Genomic DNA, 19475 nt, shown 5'->3' with positions numbered 1-19475 from the left:
CCTTGAACTCAAATCTTCAGGCTTCCATCTCAAGGGTTGGGATTACAATCTTGAGTTATCACACCCAGTTTAGAAATTTTGTTTTAATTGGTTAAATTTAGAGGAAACTACTCTGAGGATATTAGAGGCTGCCTTAGGGGTTCTACTGCTGTGAAAAGACACCATAACCACAACAACTCTTAAAAAGGTAAGTGTTTAACTGGGGCTGGCTTACAGTTTCAGAGGTGTAGTCCATTATGGTGGCAGACGTGGTGCAGGAGGGGCCTAGAGTTCTACATCTTGTTCTGCAGGTAACAGGAAGTAAACTGCCACACTGGCCTTAAGCTCCCTCATGCCTCCTAACAATACCACTATAGGCCAAACATTCAAACACATGAGTGTATGGGAACCATTCCTGTTTAAATACTGAGACAGGGATTCTCAGTGTAGCTTTGGAGCCTGTCCTAGAACTTGCTCTATAGACCAGGCAGGCCTTGAACTCACAGACATTTGCCTGCCTCTGCCTCCCGAGTGCTGGGACTAAAGGGGTGTGCCACCAATGCCTAGCTTCATGTGAGTCTTAACAATCTTTATCAATTTTCCTGGGAGCTAGGGAGGTGGTTAGATTTATAAAGTAATTGATATATAAACAGGACCTGAATTCAATCCCAAGAATCCAAAAAAACTAATACTGCAGTCAGAGGCAGGCAGATTTCTGAGCTTTCAAAGCCAGCAGTTGACAGGAAGTGAACAAGGAAATAACCATAGAGGGAGAGGGAGTCAGGGAGGGGGATGGAAGTAGGGAGGGACTGAGTTGGAATCTTGTCTGAGACAGTGGAGGAGCAAGGTCTTTCTGGGACACTGGTGGTGGAGGAGGGTCAGCTGGATGCTTTCTGGGCCTCTGAGGCATCAGGCTTTACCCACCAGCATCAAATTGAAATTTTGTTTCAAGCCTGGGGCAAAACACCATGCACATAAACATGCACATAAATTGTTAAGTTTAGGGTGTGGGCTTGTGAGATGGCTCTATTGGATTGTGGTCCTTGCCACTGAGCCTGACAACCTGAGTTTGATCCCTGGGGTCCACTTGGTGAAAGGTGAGACCAAATCCTAAAGGTTGTTCTCTGATCTCCGTATACACACAAATGCATGCACACAAAAAAATAATTTTTACAATGTTTTATGTAGGAGCCAGTGAAGTGGTTTAGTGGGTAAACTGCAAGCCTAATGACCTGTGTTCAATCTCCAGATGCCACATACAGGTGGAGATATACAGGTGACTCCTGGGAGTGTTCTCTGATCTTTACAGGCATGCCATGAGTATACACACTGGCTCTTGCCTTTCTCCTCTCTGAAACATGATTAAGTAGCCATTGTGAAAAGTGGTATGCAAATTTCAAGACTGAAGATTGTGTGCAAGGCATGATGGGTAATCCCCTGTCTAAAAATGGTCTTGGCAGTATTTTAGCCAATTGGGTAGATTCAAGTACTTACTTATTCCACTATATACTTGCTTATTTTGTTTATAGGTGATGTTGCTGGATTTTCTTTCCCAGCCTGGGCCATCAGCCATCTTTATCCCCAGATAAACACACTGACACTATATTAATTATAGAACTGGTGGTCGATGACTAGGGCTTCTTACTGGCTAGCTCTGTCTTAATTATTAATCCATTTCTTGGAATGCCCAGCCCTGTTACTCCTTTGGCTGGCTACATGGTGACTTCTCTGTCGGTCCTCTGCCTCTCCCAGAATTCTCACCCTAGTCCTGTCTATCATCCTGCCTCATTGGCCAGACAGTGTTTTATTCATCAACCAATAAGAGAAACATATATAGAAGGACATCTCCCATCAAGGATATTAAAATTACACACTTGATCTATGATTGGGTGGCTTTATCAAAACTGATCCAACAAAAAATTTTATGAGATCAGTGATTAATACTTTATGAGTGTTTTGTCAAAATGTATGAATGTGTAGCACGTGTGTGTGGTGTTGGAGGTCAGAGAAGAGTGTCAAATCTGAAACTGGAGGAATTAGTTGTGCATATGGGTGCTGGGAACTAAAGCCCAGTCCTCCACAAGAACAAGTACTCATAATCACTGCGCCCCTCTCCAGCTTCTCAGAGAGAGGGTGCAGGCCGACTCCAAACCAACCCTTCTGCCTCAACTTCCTGTAAAGTGTGCCTTTCATGTACCCCCAGCCATGTCCCTTGGATTTCAAATTGGGGAATTCAACTGGAGGTCAAAAAGGTTGTGTCTCTGGTCTAGGGAAATTGCTGAACAGTTCAGGGCACTTGGTACTCTCCAGAGGACCCAAATTCAGCACCTAGCACCCTCACTGGGTACTTGAAAACTAACTTCAGCTTGAAGGGGTCTGGCACTCTCTTCTGCTTTCAGCACCCACACATATTTTAAAGATGTTCTGCGGTGGCACAGGTCTGTGTTCCCTTTTCTCAAGGCCAACTGCTGTATGGCAAGTTCAAAGCACGGCTAGTCTACATGAGACCTTGTCTCCGATAGTGAAATATGCATGATATTATTGTGCATGATGAGTAGACTGTAACACAAGTGCTTAATGCACAGAAGAATTCAGTAGTCATTATAAAAAGTACATGAGAGATGTAAATATTCACAGGTCTTGATAGCTGCAAACTTCAATGTATATGAAATGTAACTGTAACTCTGTGTGTGTGTGTGTGTGTGTGTGTGTGTGTGTGTGTGTATTTCCCCCATCTTTTCAAGCAGGGCATTCTTCAGGATGCCTCTAAATACCTTACCTTCATGGTGGGTTACAGAAATATGTAACCATACCTAGCCTTCATATCTAAGATAAAGCACCAGGGGGAGCTGGAGATTTGTAAGAGGTAAAGCACTTGGCCTGGCGTGAGTAAAATGCTGGGTTCAATGCCTCTCAAAGTAGCAGCTAGAGGAGAATTTAAGTAAATGTCAAGATATTTTTTAACTGTTTTGAAATTTTTAGTGTAAGCTGGGAGGTGGCCGTGTATGCCTTCCATCCCAGCACTTGGGAGACAGAGGCAGGTAAATCTCTAGTTCGAGGCCATCCTGGTCCATATAGTGAGTTCCAGGACAGCCAGGGTTACAAACACAAACCCTGTCTTGAAAAACAAAAAAGTTTCAATATCTAGAATGTTTGCAGTGTTCTAAACACAGCTTAACAGGACATGCCACAGTGGGTACTTGGTGAGCTCATTCTACAAGAGGTTATAATTTTATATTATTTATTTATTTTTGGAGATAGGGTTTCTCTGTGTAGCCCTGGCTTTCCTGGAACTCCATTTGTAGACCAGGCTGGGCTCAGGGATCCACCTGCCTCTGCTTCCCCAGTGCTGGGCTTAAAGATGGGCACTGCCACTGAGTTGCCACCACCACCTGCTGCGAAGGGGTTAAAATGCAAGAGGAAAAGTTTAAACTGGCTTAAATTCTGCAGCATAATACAGAATGGATTGATTTTTAACTCACTGTCTTGCCCTAACCCCAAAAGAAACATGTAGGTTCTTAGTTTTTCTCCATTCTGCACACATCTATCTCAAGGCTTTTTTACTGTAAAATTTGTGTCATGTGTGTGCACATGTGTGGGTGGAACATTTTGTCAGGACTGCCAGTCAGCCCGGTCTTGCCCATCTTCTCCCAAATAACTACACAGAGACTTCTTATTAATTATCAGTGCTCAGCCAATAGTTTAGGCTTGCTACTAACTAGCTCTTACAACTTGAATTAACCCATATTTCTTTTCTACTGTCTGCTACATGGCGGTACCTTCTTTCAGCAAAGCATGTTTATCAAATCCCTTTACTTTCCTGATTCTGTCTTTCTTCCCGGCATCCTCTCTGCCTTTTATTAAACCAATCCGAGTGACAAAATGTCACAGTATAAAAAAGGATTATTTCACAGCACACATGTGTATGTTAGCATGTGTGTATGGAGGGTGCATGTGTGTGGATGTGGGAAGCTGATGCTGGAGTTTGCTTCAACCTCCACCCTATCTGCTGAGACAGGACCTCTCAGTTGACCTCAGGGCTCACCAGTTCCTCTAGTCAAGCTAGCCAGCTTGCTTCAAAGTGCTGGAGTTATATGCAGGCAGGTAGATCATCAAACCTAACTAAACTTTACCTGGCTTCTGGGAGTCCAAACTTCTGTCCTCACACATGGTAAATGGTTTATCCACCAAGTCACCTCCCCAGCCCTGAATTCACCTTTTAAATGATTTATTACAAGTGTGGATTCAAGGCCCTAAGAAAAATATCAGAAAATCAGATTTCACAGAGCCTTTCAAGTATTTCAAGTATGGATTGCTATTTAGAAATATAGCCAGGTATGGTGGTTCATGTCTTTAATTCCACCACTTGGGAGGCAGGGGCAGGTGGATCTCTGGTGAGTTCAAGGCTACCCTGGCCTACAAAGAGAGTTTCAGAGCAGTCAGAGCTTCACAGAGAAACCCTGTCTCTGAAACAAAAACAACAAACTGTTAGGTGGCCAGCAAACAAAATGTCTACCTTTACCATGGTGTTCCTGCCTGCACAAAACCATTTTATCTGAGAGGCAGATCATGGCCGTGAGCTAAAGAACACAGGACAGATCTACCCATGCCTACTGGCCATCAGGTTACCAACCAAAGTGCAAAAATGTAAGTGTAGATCATGTAAAAGATATTATACAAAACTAGCACTTTGTGAGCCTCCGATGGTAAGGTGCAAGTCAAGTGACAGATTTCACTACTCTGCACACTCTTGTGACAAAGTATTTTAGGGTTCCAAATTTTAGCAAGTAGATTACTTACAGAGCCAATGGATACTTAGCATCTGCCACAGTTAATGTATTTTGGTAGAGCTGGGCTGTGGTGGTGCACACCTTTGATCCTAACGCTCAGGAGACAGGCAGGAGGAACTCTGTGAGTTTGAGGCCAGCCTGGTCTGCAGAGCAAGTGCAGAACAAAGTTACACAAGGAAACCCAGTCCTGAAACTAGGCTGGTCTCAAACTCACAGGGATCCACCTGCCTCTCCCTCCTGAGTGTCAGGATTAAAGGTGTGCGCCACTACTACCTAGCACTGGATACTATTCCATACACTTTACTTTCTGGGTGCAAATGGCATTTTTTCTCCTAAAAACAATGCTACATGTTAACACATTACATTAAAGCCACTGGAATTAAGACTGAATTTCCATGTATTAAAGTGATGTTTAGGAAACTCTGACACCAGTTAGATTTTGACTTTAACTTCAGTCTATGCTAACTTTACTACAGAGGGCATACTAGTTCGGCCTGTGCTTAGGAGGAGGTAACAATCCAATACCTCTGTGACTGAAGCACTGTCCCTGTAAAGCTCCGTGGTCGGGAAACACACTCCCCACAGTTCTTGCTCCAGATCACTGCTGTGAACTAATAGCAGTTCCTGTCCAGAGGCTGCAGGGGAGTAGCAGGGACTGGAGGCAGGGCACTCACTTCACACAGCTAAAGAAAGACTGTCCTGTGTTTACTAAGAAACAGGCTGTCCCTGGGCCTTCCAGTCTGGGACCCTTGGGTTCATTTAATGGATCTGAAGCAATAAAAGCAGTCTCTGTCTTTGTAAGGAAAACTAACCGGCAAAATCTGGGAGGAGGGTCCCCTCTTTGTCTCCATCTGCAGGGGCCTGAAAAGGCCAGCTGCTTTGTCCGCTGTCGGGAGCAGAGTTGGCAGTCTTCAGCAGGGAGTTTTCAGAACAAGAGTCACTGCCACATTGATCCCCCTCGGGGTCACTCGATAGAGAGCTGCAAAGCCCAAGTCTGGGTTCTACTCTGAACTTTATGCTTCAGTCAGAACCTGGCTTTATTATTATTATTTTTTTTTTAACTTGGATGCTTCCTCTTAAGTGTGCAAAATTAAATTATTTGATGTTTATTTGCTTCCTTTTCTGAAAATAATGTGGCTCATCTGAGGGATTTGGCTGATACAAATCTAAATATGCTGGAAGATTAAAGAAAACCAATAAACTTGGAGGGACTGCATTAGGATATTCAGAGAAATAGCAACAGATGTCTGAGAACATCTGTCAGGAGCTGAGCCCTGCAAGCTGCCTCCTGCAGGTTGTGATCTCAGGAAAGGGGCTGGTAGAGTTCCATGTCAGTGCCAGCCTGCAGACCAGGAGCATGATGGGTTAAGTCCCAGATCAAAGACACAGAGAACAAATATCCTCTTCCCCTTTTGACTCTGGGAAAACTTCCAAGATAGGATGAAGCCAGGAAAGGCATCTTCTTTTCTTGGTCTACTTAGTTTCACTTGTTTATTTCTTTGGTGTTTTGAGACAGGGTGTTTGTTACTACATACCTGGCCTAAGCTCACTCTGTAGACCAGGCTGGTTTTGAACTCATGGCAATTTTCTGTCTCTGCCTCCCAAGTGCATGGGATTAAAGGTCTTTGCCACAACACCCAACTTGATGTATGGTTCTATTTCTTTTTAATAAAAAATGTTTTAAGCTTATATGTTTATATTTATTTTGAGACAGAATCTTGCTATGCAGCCCTGGCTGGCCCGGTACTGCGTAGCCGAGACTTGATCTTAACACTTGCAAATGTCCTCCTGTCTTGGTTTCCTCAGTTTTAAAGTCTGGCTTTATATCCAGCACTTCTACTAATAAAATAGGTCAGGCTCCTGAGATGTCTCAGTGGGCAGAATCCCATGCAGTCTTGGTGACCTGAGTTCAAATCCCTGAAATCCATGTGCATTAGTTACTGTGTTAGTATACTGTGTTACTGAGATGATACACCATGACCAAAAGCAACTTGAAGGAGAAAAGGGTTTATGGTATCAAGAATAAAGTCTATCGTGGTGGGGAAGTTGTGGTAACTGGTAGGGAAAATTAGACATGGTGGCAGGGGCAGGAAGCTGGCCTGTCACATTTTCATCCAAATACAGGAAGTGTGTGTGTGTGTGTGTGTGTGTGTGTGTGTGTGTGTGTGGTCTGTAAACCACTAAGGCTTGCTCCAGTTTTCAAATACATCGAAACCACAATATGGTGTAAAGGTGGAGTGAGGTAACTAAGCTCTGAGGGTTGTTCTTGGACCTCAACACATAATACATATATTCTCTCTTCCTCCCTCTCTCTTTTTCTCTCTTCCTTCCTCCCTTTCTGTCTCCCACTCCACACACACACACACACACACACACACACACACACACACACACACTAATAATAATAAATAAATAAAACTAAAAATAAATAAAAACTGGTTGTACAGGGTAGTGCACACCTTTAACCTTAGCACTCAGGAGGCAGAGACAGACAATCTCAGTGAGTTCAAGGCCAGCCTGGTCTACATAATAAGTTGCAGGCCAGAGGTCTGTAGAAAGAGCTGTCTCAAAGAAAAGTAAGAAGAACTGCCCCCAAACATCACTACGAACATAGATAGGATCCTAATAATAAATTTGGTCATATATTACTGATGTATATTCATTATGGTACATGCATGCATATATCTGCTTCTTTTAAAATGAATTATGGTCAATTTGGAGCCATAAATTTGAAAAAAAAATCTGAAAATTTGGAGTCTTTAGATGGGGTCTGTAGCATGCACTGGTGGCTGATGACCCAACATCTGTTTTATACCTTTAGCTAATGGCGTCCAATGTGGTGTGTGTGTGTAAGAGAGAGTTGGGGAAGAGTGCCTCTAGCTTTTTATTTACTTACTCACTTGTTTTCTTTTCTAAACAGGGTGTCATATAGCCCAGGCTGGCCTCAAACTTATTCTGTAGCTAACCCTGAGTTTCAGCTCTTGCCCTCTTCCTTGTCTCTGAGTGCTGGGATTACAGGTGCACCACATCTGCACGGATTATGTCTAACTTTAAAAGCTTTTGCCCCAGCCTCCCTTGCTCTCATTGGGAACGCTCTGACCCCATTCTGGTCAGTGATGTGCAAATGGGCATCTTTTCTAAGGGTTTTGAGGGACACTGTTTTCAGATAAAGGGGCAGATGCAACTAGCTCGAGCCTTTTACCCTTTGACACTTTTCTTTGCTCCCTCTCCGTCATACAGAATGGGCAACAAGCTCCAGCAGTCCTCTCATCCCTGAGGAGACCTGAGAATAGGAGAGACCAAGGTCGCAACATGCCACCAACTTCATGCTGGGGTGACAGATGCTCACTCACCCTGTAGCATGTGGCTTATTTGAGTTGTGGGTGTTCAAGTTAGGTCCTCAAGCTTGTACAGCGAGTGCTCCTCCCCTGACCTGAGCCTGGTCTTTCCTTCCACTTCTCCAGATGATGTCCACCCCCAGCCAGAAAGCAACAAGGCCAGCCAATCATGGAATGGAGTCTCTAAAACTGAAACAAAATAACTTTTCTTTTTATAACTTGATTATCTTACACACTTTTTTATAATGGTAGAACCCTGACAACTGGGTCTCATAAACAAGAAAAGTCTATTACCCAGTGTTCTGGAGCCTGAGAAATCAAAAACCAAGCCATGACTGGCCTGTGTGGTAGTAGCCCAAGGTCTTACACTGCTGCACAAGGATCAGTTGAGTTTCCTCTAATTCTGCTGTAGCTGATTGTCACCCAACCAATTCAGGGTCTACAGAGACTTTTTTTTTTTTTTTTTCTTTTTGACATGGTTTCTCTGTGTAGCCTTGACTGGAACTCACTCTGTAGACCAGGCTGGCCTTGAACTCACAGAGATCCACCTGCCTCTGCCTCCCGAGTGAACCACCACCACCTGGCTCAGAGACCACTTTTGAATTCTTGCCCATCTTGTTTGTTCAGTTAACTTGATAGAGATGATATGAATCACCAAGGTAGTGATTTACACATCAATGAGGTTTGTCAAGCCCTAGCTCAATGTCACTGTGTCAAAGGGCACATGTGCTTATTGTAAGCAGAAGTGATGAGAGGGAGCATTTTTCAGTGCTTCAAGGGTGGCTGAGAGCTGCTTGATGGATACTGAGGATTCTAAAACATAAAACAGAATCCTTTTTCTTCTCTCTCTCTCCCTCTCCCTCCCTCCCTTTTTTTTTTTTTTTTTTTTTTTCAAGACAGTGTTTCTCTGTCCTGGAACTCACCTTTAGACCAGGCTGGTCTCAAACTCACTGAAATCTTTCTGCCTCTGCCTCCCGAGTGCTGGGACTAAAGGCCTGTGCCACTATGATTGGCCAGAAGTCTTTCTTTTTGAGACAATACTTGTAGCCTAGGTATTATGTACCAAGCTGCCCTTCAACTCATGGCAATTATTCTGCCTCTGGCTCCTGAGTATAGAGATTACAGCTGTGAGCACACCATCTTTTTCAGAAAAAAAAAAATTATATCTTATTCTAGTTTTAATACAAATTTGTGGTAGGTGTGGTAGGCCAGGGCTATATAGAGACACCCTGTTTCGAAACAAAACAAAACAAAGCAAAACAAACTAATAACAACAAAAGAAACCTAGCAGAGTAGTGGTGGCTCACACCTTTGATCTCAGCACTGGGGAGGCAGAGACAGGTGGATTTCTGTGAGTTCGATGTCAGCCTGGTATACAGAGCAAGGTTCTAAAGCTACAGAGAAACCCTATCTCAAAAAAAAAAAAAACAAAAAAAAAAAAAAAAAACAACAACAACAGAAAACAAACCACACACACAAAATAAAAAACAAACAAACAAACAAAAAACCCTAAATAAATAAATAAGATAAAATCATGGTGCCAATGTGTGTGCACTGTGTAAGGGCGGGGCTGCATGCTACTTTGTGGGTATGGAGGGCAGTTCTCTCCTTCAAACTTTATGTGGTTGGCTACAGGAACTGAACTCCGTTCACCACACTTGCCTGTCAAACAGATGTCAAATGGGAGATGGTGATTGGCTGTATTCTTTTTGAAATAGGTTCTGTCCAGTGGAATTACATATCATTTTCACGTTTTTCTCTTTTATTTCTTTTTTTCAAGACAGGGTTTCTCTGTATAGCCTTAGCAGTCCTGGAACTCACTCTGTAGACCAGGCTGGCCTCGAACTCAAAGAGATCTGCCTGCCTCTGCGTCCTGAGTGCTGGCATTAGAGGTGTGTGCCATTGCCGCCTGGTACATTTTCATATTTTCTTTATGGTTTTTGTAAGCATTACAGCTCGGATGGAAAGGTATACAGGCAGTCAGGAGCCAAGGAATACCACAAAGTCCCCACAATTGTCGCACCTTACAGCTGGATTCTGGGAAAGTCTCCCCCAAAGCAAGTGTAACAGCTCTGCTCTGGCAGGGGAGGGTTCCACCGTGAAGTTGTTACAGCTTTTCTCAGCTCTGCTCCGGAGAAGTGTTACAGTTCTGCTCAGGTTCCCTGGAGTGTCCCAACTCTGTTCACTGGGGTTAGTTTCCCCAGGGAAAGGGTTACATTTGTCCTCTGCTCTGGCTCCAGCAAAAGCTGTTATAGCTGGGTGCTGCTCTTGTGAAAAAGTGTCACACCTCACAACAAACTTCACTCAAGAGATTTATTGGGAAGGAAGAATCCAGGGAGGTGGCTTCCTCAAGGGTGAGAGGCAACAGACTGATCAGGGTACAGAAGAAACCCTAGGGTTTCTTCAGGGGTGGAGCTTTCCAGTGTAGTTTGGGATTGGTGGGTTTTTGTAGCAAACTCAGGGATTGGTGGGATTTCAAACCCTGGTACTGTATCCAGTCAGCGTCAGGGCGCTTTTCCTTGGCCCTTCCCACCCTACTGTTTTGTTCTTGAGACAAGGTCTTAGGTACCTCAGGCTGTCTTCAAAGTTGCTACATAGCCAAGGATGACCTTGAGCTTCTAACTCCTGAGTGCTGGGATTATAGGTGCTAACAGTTATCTGATGCTGGGTGTCTAACTCAGAGCTTGGTGCATGCTAAAAAAGCACTGTACCTACCGGGCTACAGGCCCAGCCTCTGCTGTTTTCATTGTGAACCTTTCAAACATAGTATAAGAGAATGCTATACTGAGTCCTAACCCTTCAAGTGTTAACTTATGGCTCATTTCATTTCATAAGAGTCACTGTGAGCGAGGGATAAAATGTGTCAGGATGTATGCAGGTGGATTTCTGTGAATTTGAGACCTACAAGAGTTACTTCCAGGATAGGCTCCAAACCTATCCTGTATCAGAAAAAAAAAAAAAAAAAAAAAAAAAAAAAACCCAAACCAAAACAACAACAATGACCAAAACAACCTATCATCTACAAATAGGCTGGGAGTTTCCTGATCCTTATATAATATACAAACGTTTGACATGTAGGTGACCCTAGGCTACTCCTATTAAAAGGTCTTTTGACCCCCAGAGTCTTGAGGTTGAAAAACTGCTCCGAGTTGTTTGTCATACTGCTTAAGGTCACTGTCTTATTGCTTCATAATATAGAAATATCCTAGCTTTTAGTGTTTAGTAGTTGTGACCCTAACTTTAGTGGCCAGTGACCACATTGGGTATTTGGGATTCCAATGTGGTATGAGTCTTTCTCAGGGTGAGCCTTTAAATGTAAAGACCTTGTTTTGGGGTTGACATATTTCAGTTGACAAAAACAGTTAGTGAGAAGCAGAACTAAAGGGGTAAAAAAATAAGGCTTAACATATTTGAATACTTGCCCAGAACTACAGACACTGATGGATTGAGTCTTTGTTTTAAAGTTTCCTTTGTAGCCTTTTCATTATTAACCCCATGTTGCAGTTTGAGTTAGCCTTTTAGTTACAAATATTACAGATTTTTAATCATGTCTAATAAGTCTACAAACCAGTAATTTTTTTGGTTGCTCTGCTCTTGTTTTTTTCTGTCAGTTTTGACCCCAGACAGAAACATCTGGCCGCATCTGTGCATTTACACATTAAGACAGACATTTTTTCCAGCTGTAATTTTGAGGGTACCTTGTTATCTGTTGGCTCCCACTCTCCCAGGCACCGGAGAAAGCCGCCCACAAGCTCGGGACTGCATTCTGTAACCATACATTGTACTGTTTAAAGGAGCTGTGGGTGCAGCGTCCCCACAGCAGAGCCTGCTTGCCAGTTTTTGTAAAAGAGCCTTTTTCCTTTCTTTTTGAATATGAGACACAGAACAACAGTTAAGCAGCTAAACAAAAGTATGGACAAACCGAGAGACACAGACAGGCAGCTGTTCTAAGGACAGCCAATAGAACTCCTGAAAGTGGTCAAGAGTCAGTCAAGGGAGTAGGAGCACTCAGCTTCTGTTCCATGATGTCGGACACAAAACGATGCAGACTGCCCCTGGCCACCAGCGAGAAAACTGATTCCTCCTGGTCACCTCGAGGAGGAGAAAAAGAGATCACTGGTTGGCAATTGGCCAGTGTAGCCTGCCTATCTATTCAGAGAAAGCAGAGGGATCCAATCCTATACAGAAGGGGCCCGGAACGTCTCCCAGTTCCCTGACCTGCGGTCTTCCAAGCATGTCCACCCAGAGCATTTGCAGGCAACTCAGAAGCGGCCTGGTCAGAGTAAAAAGCACAAGATTCAATACTTCTGGCCTCAGAGGGCATGCATATACACATGTACATTGTTAAATTTTAAGTGGAAGTTCTTATTAGCCATGTTGTGGCGCCATATGTTATGAGTAAGGTTTTTTCCTTTGCTGCCTGGTCACACCGGGGCACCAGCCCCAATTAACACACAGAGACACTGTATTAGATATAATGCTGTTGGCCAGGAACTAGTTTCTTATCGGCTAGCTCTGTTTTAATTATTAACCCATTTCTATTAATCTAAGTATTTCCATGTGGTCTCATCTTACCGGAGAGTGGGGCAGGTGTCCACTCTCTCCCATCTCTCCATGCTGACTCCTCCCTACTACTTCCTCCAATCCTCCTTGTCTCCTAGTCCCGCCTATCGTGCTTTCCTATTGGCCAACAGTGCTTTATTCATTAGCCAGAATGAGAAACGTATTTACAGAATGACATCTCTCATACATACATGTAAAATAACAGATCATGAAAAGCACACACACACACACACACACACACACACACACACAGAGCTAGGTGTGATGATGCATGGCTGCATTCTTAGCCTTTTGGACATAAGGCAGAAAGAAGCACCAGGAGTCCAAGGTCATGTCAGTCTCTGCTACATATCAAGTTGGCGGTCAGCCTGGGATGCATGGGACTGTTTCAAAAAACAAAACAGAACACTAATAATCACACACACACACACACACACACACAGATATGTACTTTGAAAGAGGTAAATAATTCTAATTCCTCTGAAAACAGCATGGTCTGGTCTTTCACAGCAATATCCGACTGCTGGTTCTGCGTTTATTTAGGACACAAACATACTTTGCAAAGAGGTAAATCATTGTTTTTGAGACATGGTTTCTTTGCATAGCCCTGGCTGTCCTGGAACTTACTATATAGACCATGATGGGCTAGAATTCGGAAACCCATCTGCCTCTGCCTCCTGAGTGCTGGGATATAGAGGTAAATAATTTTAATTATTTTTATTATTGCAGAATCCTTCCCTATCTCTGTATTTTGCAAAGCATATACGTATTTAAAGTATCTCTGTCAGGTAGTCGTGGTACACACCTTAAATCTCAACACTTGGGAGGCAGAGGCAGGTGGATCTCAGTGGGTTAGAGGCCAGCCAGCTTGGTCTACAGAGTTGCAGGGGTCTTAGCCCAGCCACAGAAAGCTGAGCTTGGTCTGAGGAAACATAAGTGCACTGCCTGCCCATTTTCCAGCCTTCCAGAATCCCAGAGACAATCCACAGCAGTGAGTCTAGTCAGGTAGGAACTTGTTTGTCCCATAGCAGGCATCTTTTAAAGGAAAAACCCACAAGGGTTAAAGGTCAGTCTATCTCGTGCTTAGGCACCCTAGCTTTACCTAGTGAACATGAGCTATTCATGTTCCATCTAGGCAACCAATCATCTTTTTTTGTAAAAAATCTCAGGACTTGCCCTCTTGACTTCCCCTCAGCAAAATCTTCGACTGGCTTGTGTGCCCCAGTAAGAGCTGGAGCTGGGTTAGGGTCCTAGATTCAGGCACCTCCAGAACAGGCCTAAGTAGGCTAGCCTGTGTCAGTGTGAGTTCTGAACAAAGTACTCTGAAGGCGGACATCTTTTGGACCTTTTCTGGGTAGCAATTGGAGCTCCTATGTCACAAAGCCCTCCAGATGTGCTGGATCCCGATGTCCCAAAATTAAACCATCCATATAGGTTTATTAATTCAATAAAGGATTATTGAATTCCATAAAGGATTATTGAATCCTTTGACTCTAGCATAGGCCTTAAGAGAGTAGCAAGATACTGTTGACAGAAAGCCAGACTGTTAGCTTTCCCTGTGTTAGTACTACCCATTCAAAATATTGATCAGATTCGGAATAATTAAGTGAAGGAACACAGAAGACAAATTTATCACAATCCTCTGGATGTAGCCGTATAGAAAAGAAGCAGTCACCATAAATCACCATATCAATCACCATAAATGTATGTTCTGTGGGAGTAGCAGGGGTCCGGGTCATGCCCCTTCAGGGGGTGCCCACCAGTTCCGTCCTCTCGTTTATCCTGCGCATAAATCTTGGAGCTTGCGCCAACCCCGGATGCTTTCTGAATTTCAAACACCGGGGTGTTCCATGGGCTCATAGGACGGCTGATATGCTTCAGCCTTAATTGTCCGTCCACTAGCTGGTGGAGTGCTAGCACCTTAGCTTTAGTCAGCGGCCACTGCTCCACCCATATGCGTTTTCCTGGTGCCCATCTGATAGGCGGCATGCGGGACAGTGGCCCTTATGATTGGGGGTACACCCGGATAGACCTCTCAGGCTCCCCGCTGTAGTTGTGGAGGTTGAAACAAACCTCTCTGACCCCTTTAGGTCCTTTCCTACCCTTTGTGCCTCTTTCTCTTCCAGGATATCCTCATAAAAAGCCCGATGATCTATGGCCACAACAGTGTCCATTTGACCCAGCATGTCCTGTCCCAGCAAATTGTCAGTAAGGCCTTTGACCACTAAGGGGCATATCTTTCCTTGGTCCCTGTCTGGGCTGGTCCAGCGCATTAAGGCCACTGTTTCTCTTGATTGGGAGTTACCTCCCACCCCCAAAACCAAGGGCACAGGTGGACGCTTCCAGGTGGAAGCTGCTTCCTCCTGGAGCACAGTCCTGTCTGCCCTTGTGGCTACCAAACAATGAAACTTCTTACTGCCTATCAAGACAGTCATTTTTGGATAAAGTCCTTCAACCAAAAGGACAGTCCAGTGGGCTTGTGTTGTTGGGGTATGAGACCCTCCAATCTTACCTTTAGAGAGGCTTCCTCCTATTTTTAACAGGGTTGGAGGCTGCCCCGCTGTTACGAGCATGTTTTTCTGCTGGCCTGGGCCCACAGCCGCACCAGCCCCAAATAACACACAGAGACGCTGTATTAGATATAATGCTGTTAGCCTGTTACTAGCATTTCTTATTGGCTAGCTCTGTCTTAAATAGTAACCCATTTCTATTAATGGGTTGTTGATGACAGTCTCTTTTAAAATGTCCCTTTTCCCAGAGGCCTCGAGAACCCTTGACCCTGGGTTGCCAGGGCTGGGTAATGGCCTCTGTCATTACAGTCCTCTGTGCCTGTAAGGCCAGGACCAGAGACTGGGATTGATGTTGTTGGGTACCTACACTTGGTAGGCTACCACCCATCTGCTCAGGGAACTGTCTTTTAATCCCATGCAGGCCATTCTATGGTCCCCATTCATCCCTTCCCATACCAGCAGTTTGATAAATTGTTCTCTGAGGTCTCTTGGCGGCAGCTTGTGCGGAACGCAGGGCTTCTGCCTTACCCCAGCTATGGAGGACTCAGTGGGCCCTTCATCTAGTTTAGCCAAGGCATTCAACCCAGCCTGACTCACCTGATCCCAATACAACCCAGGGCCCCCCTCTTGCTCTATCTACCCCAGTGGAGTAACCGTCTCCCATTTCCGACAGACTATCATAGGCAATAGGGATGGCAGGGTTAGATTGCCATTTGCCTCAGCTCATACTCTACATTCCTCCTTATAAAAGGCAGACCATTTGATAAACTGAGAACTAGGGGGGGATGGACTGCCTTAGCCACATCCAGCCAGTCCTTGGAGACACATGGATGGTAGGCGATGTCCTGCAACAGGGGCAGTGCCCAAGGGGAATTAGGGCCGTTTTCTGCCACGGCCTTGTAGAGCTCTTCAAGATCCTTGGCCTCCCAAGGACACCAGTCTAGAGGCCCGGTGTGTCTGGCAGCCAAGTTTACCGGGTAGGCTTGGGAGGGGGTGGAGGGTAGGAGTTGGGGATGGAGGGGTGGGGGGTGGAGGTGTTCCTAGTTGCATCCTCATGTCCTTCCTTGATTGGGTAGGCCTCCACGTAAACCAGGCCCCCAGGTCTTCATCTGCCATTGTCTGGTCGATCATAGGGGTCCGGATCCCTCGGATTTTCCCTGCCCCTGGGAGGGTAAGACAGGGGTCTGGAGTTATCTGGGGCAGATGGTTTCGCCTATTCCTCCTCTGCTTTATCTCTGGCTGACTTCTCTGGTCCTTCCCTCTCTCCCTTCTTAGTGAAAATAGACTTACCCATTCTGAGGGTCACACTTACCCTGAGAGATCGCTTAGCCTCTGCTGAAATGTAGGTCCTTCATGCCAGTCATTGAGGGCACCAGATGCAGGGGTCTTAGCCCAACCACAGGAAGCTGAGTTGGGTCTGAGGGAGGTAAGTGGGCTACCCGCCCATTTCCCATCCTCCCAGAATCAGACTCAGAAGGAACTCGTTTATTGTCCCATACCAAGCATGTTTTAAAGGAAAAAAAAGAGAGTGTGAAAACAGCCAGGCAATGTTTTTAAAGGTCAGCCTATCACATGCTTAGGTGCCCTAGTTTTACCTAGAGAATAGGAGCTGTCCATGCAGTGACCTCATCTGGTTTGATCTAGGCAACCAACCTTTTTTTGTAAACAACTCAGGACTCGCCCATCTGACTTCCCTTAGTGCCATCTTTGACTGGCTCGTGCCCCTACACAGAGTGAGTTCCAGGACAACCAGGAACTCTACACAGACACTCCCTGCCTTGAAAAAACAAAAAAGAAAACAAACAGAGGTCATGCCATATTAAAAAATCATATTGTTCCTGGAAATAGATCTATTCATTTAGAAATCAAGACAATAAAAGAAATTATCTGTGGTAGCTTCTACTGTATCAGTCAATGTGGATATTGCAATGTAGTAAAATGAATGTTAGGGTTGATTCTGTACTTTCCCTTGGTCTTAGAAAAAGTGGGGGCCAAATGCTGCCTTTCAGCGAGAACGGGAGCTAAAATAGCACATTCCTAGGAGTTCATTATCACCTGACCTGCCATATTGTTCTCATCTATTCCAAATTAAGTCTCAGGATGTTGAGACCTCACCTTGTGACAAGTGTTATATTAGGGCTCAGATTAACTGTGAATTTTTTTTTTTTTTAATTATCACTTTACTCTGAAGTCTGCAGTGGAGACAGCTGCTTCAACAGATACTCTCATTCAAGGAGAGGCTGGAGAAATTCGTCATCTCCTCCTTCCACCCAAGCGAATTCATAATACTTATCTAGTTTAGGAGAACTGGGTAGAATTATGGTATATTCTGGCTTTCTACCTTAAAAAGTACAGCTAAAATTTGCCAGGCATCATGTTATTGGCTTTACATGTTTTGGTAAAATTTGCATTTATTATTATTTTTTTATTATGTGGTTTGTCACACATGCCACAGCGTGGAAAAATTCGCATTACTAGTATTTTATTATTATGTGTATATTTACACATGCCACAGTATGCTGTGAAGACCAGAGGACAATTTTTCTGTTTGTTTTTTGATAACCTGTGTAGCCCTGGCTGCCTTGGAATTCACTTTGTGAACCAGGCTGGCCTCAAACTCACAGAGATCTGACGCCAAAAGGAGTGTGCCACCACGGCCAGCTTCCACAGTGGAATTTTGACAGGCTTGACCCTTTGTAGTCTTATGCATGCAGTTACGGCCACTTTGAGCTGACGTGTGGAATGGCCTGATCATGTCTGGAACATACTATTGTGGGGAGCAGAGGAAGCCCTGAGCATATGAGGTCCTGAGTGAAATGTGCTGTTAACATGGGTGTTGCCATGTCAACGATCCCAGCTTCACACCGTGAGGGAAATGGCAACTCAAACCCCCAGCCCAGGGTTAGGCTCAGAGAGAAATGGCAAAGGCTTCCTTGGGGGTCTGGGTATGAATGTTGACAGTTTGTGCAGACTCCATATTTACAGCCCAAAGACTGCTCCCCTACAGCACCTATAGAGAGGCTAACCCTGTTTCCTTGATCCAGCTGTGCACCACAACCCTGTCTCTTTATTTATCTGTAAAAACCCCACCTTGTTATTCTGCTTATGATGAACATGCTGAGCATCCGGATGCTGCGGCTTTCCCATCAGAGGCTGCAGTTTGCCCGCCCCCAGTTTCTCTGTCTTGTGTTGTCTCTTCATTTCTCCCTTGCTCCCAGCCAGGTCAAGTGCCTTGGCTGCGCACAGCAGCTACACACTATGTTAGCACAGTACCTCCACTACCCCTGGGTCACTCAGTCTTCCTGAGCCTTGGGAACTTGGGGACGGGGGGGGGCACTATTGGCAGTGAGTGGCTACTGGGCAGGGAGAATTCATTCTCCCTAAAAGTCTGTTTATGTTGCAGTGGAAGCCTTATACTGTGTAGATTCACTAGTTTTAGAAAGAACACAAGAGGACAGAGATGACTCAGCACTGGCTGCTCGTCCAGAGGGCCCAGGTTTCATTCCCAGCACCCACATGGCAGCTCACAGCCTTCTGTAACTGCAGTTCAGGCAGATACAACACCCTCACACATACGTGCATGGAGGCAAAACACACGTAACAAAGACAGGAGAGGGTACAGAAAGAACTGGAGGGAAGAAGAGGGGCAGATTTTATCAAAATACATTATATTCATGTAGGGAATTATCGAACAACAAACAGCTCTGGAGTTGGGCATGGTTACAGCTTTGTATCTTAGCTACTCAGGAAAGTGAAGCTCAGAGGAGTGAGAGTTTGGGGTCAGCAGAGGCTACCTAGGAGACGTATCAAAAATGGAGACACATCAAAAACAAAAGTCAAAGCCAAGCATCTCCGGAGCCAATCTTGATGGCATACACCAAGAATCTCAGGCTTGGAAAGAAGAGGTAGGTGGATTTCCGTAAGTTGGAGGCCATCCTGATTTACATAGCAAGTCCTAGGCCAACCAGGGCTAAACAGACAGTTTTGGTAACAATGGTGGCCCTGCTGTCAGGACTACAGGAGCAGCACAACTTCTTTAAAAGGTAACTTGCCAGTAATTATCAAATTACAGCTTTTTTCTCCTACAGTCCTGGGCCTCGGACACGGGCATACACTCTACAGTTGAGCTTGTGATACCTCTCAACCCAATTAAATATCCTGAACCTCGAAGAGTTCCCTCCTCCTGGCAGACCTTGAACAATCTCTACAGCACTGGCATCACAGGCTACACGCTCAACCACATGTTCCATTCTGTGTAGTCCTGGAGAGTAAACTGAGGCTCTCTGCACGCTAGC

The sequence above is a fragment of the Phodopus roborovskii genome, unplaced genomic scaffold (assembly GCF_943737965.1).
Source record: "Phodopus roborovskii unplaced genomic scaffold, PHOROB, whole genome shotgun sequence".
Classification (NCBI taxonomy): domain Eukaryota; kingdom Metazoa; phylum Chordata; class Mammalia; order Rodentia; family Cricetidae; genus Phodopus; species Phodopus roborovskii.
The sequence above is the reverse complement of the archived record's forward strand: the minus strand, read 5'-3'. Positions refer to the sequence as shown.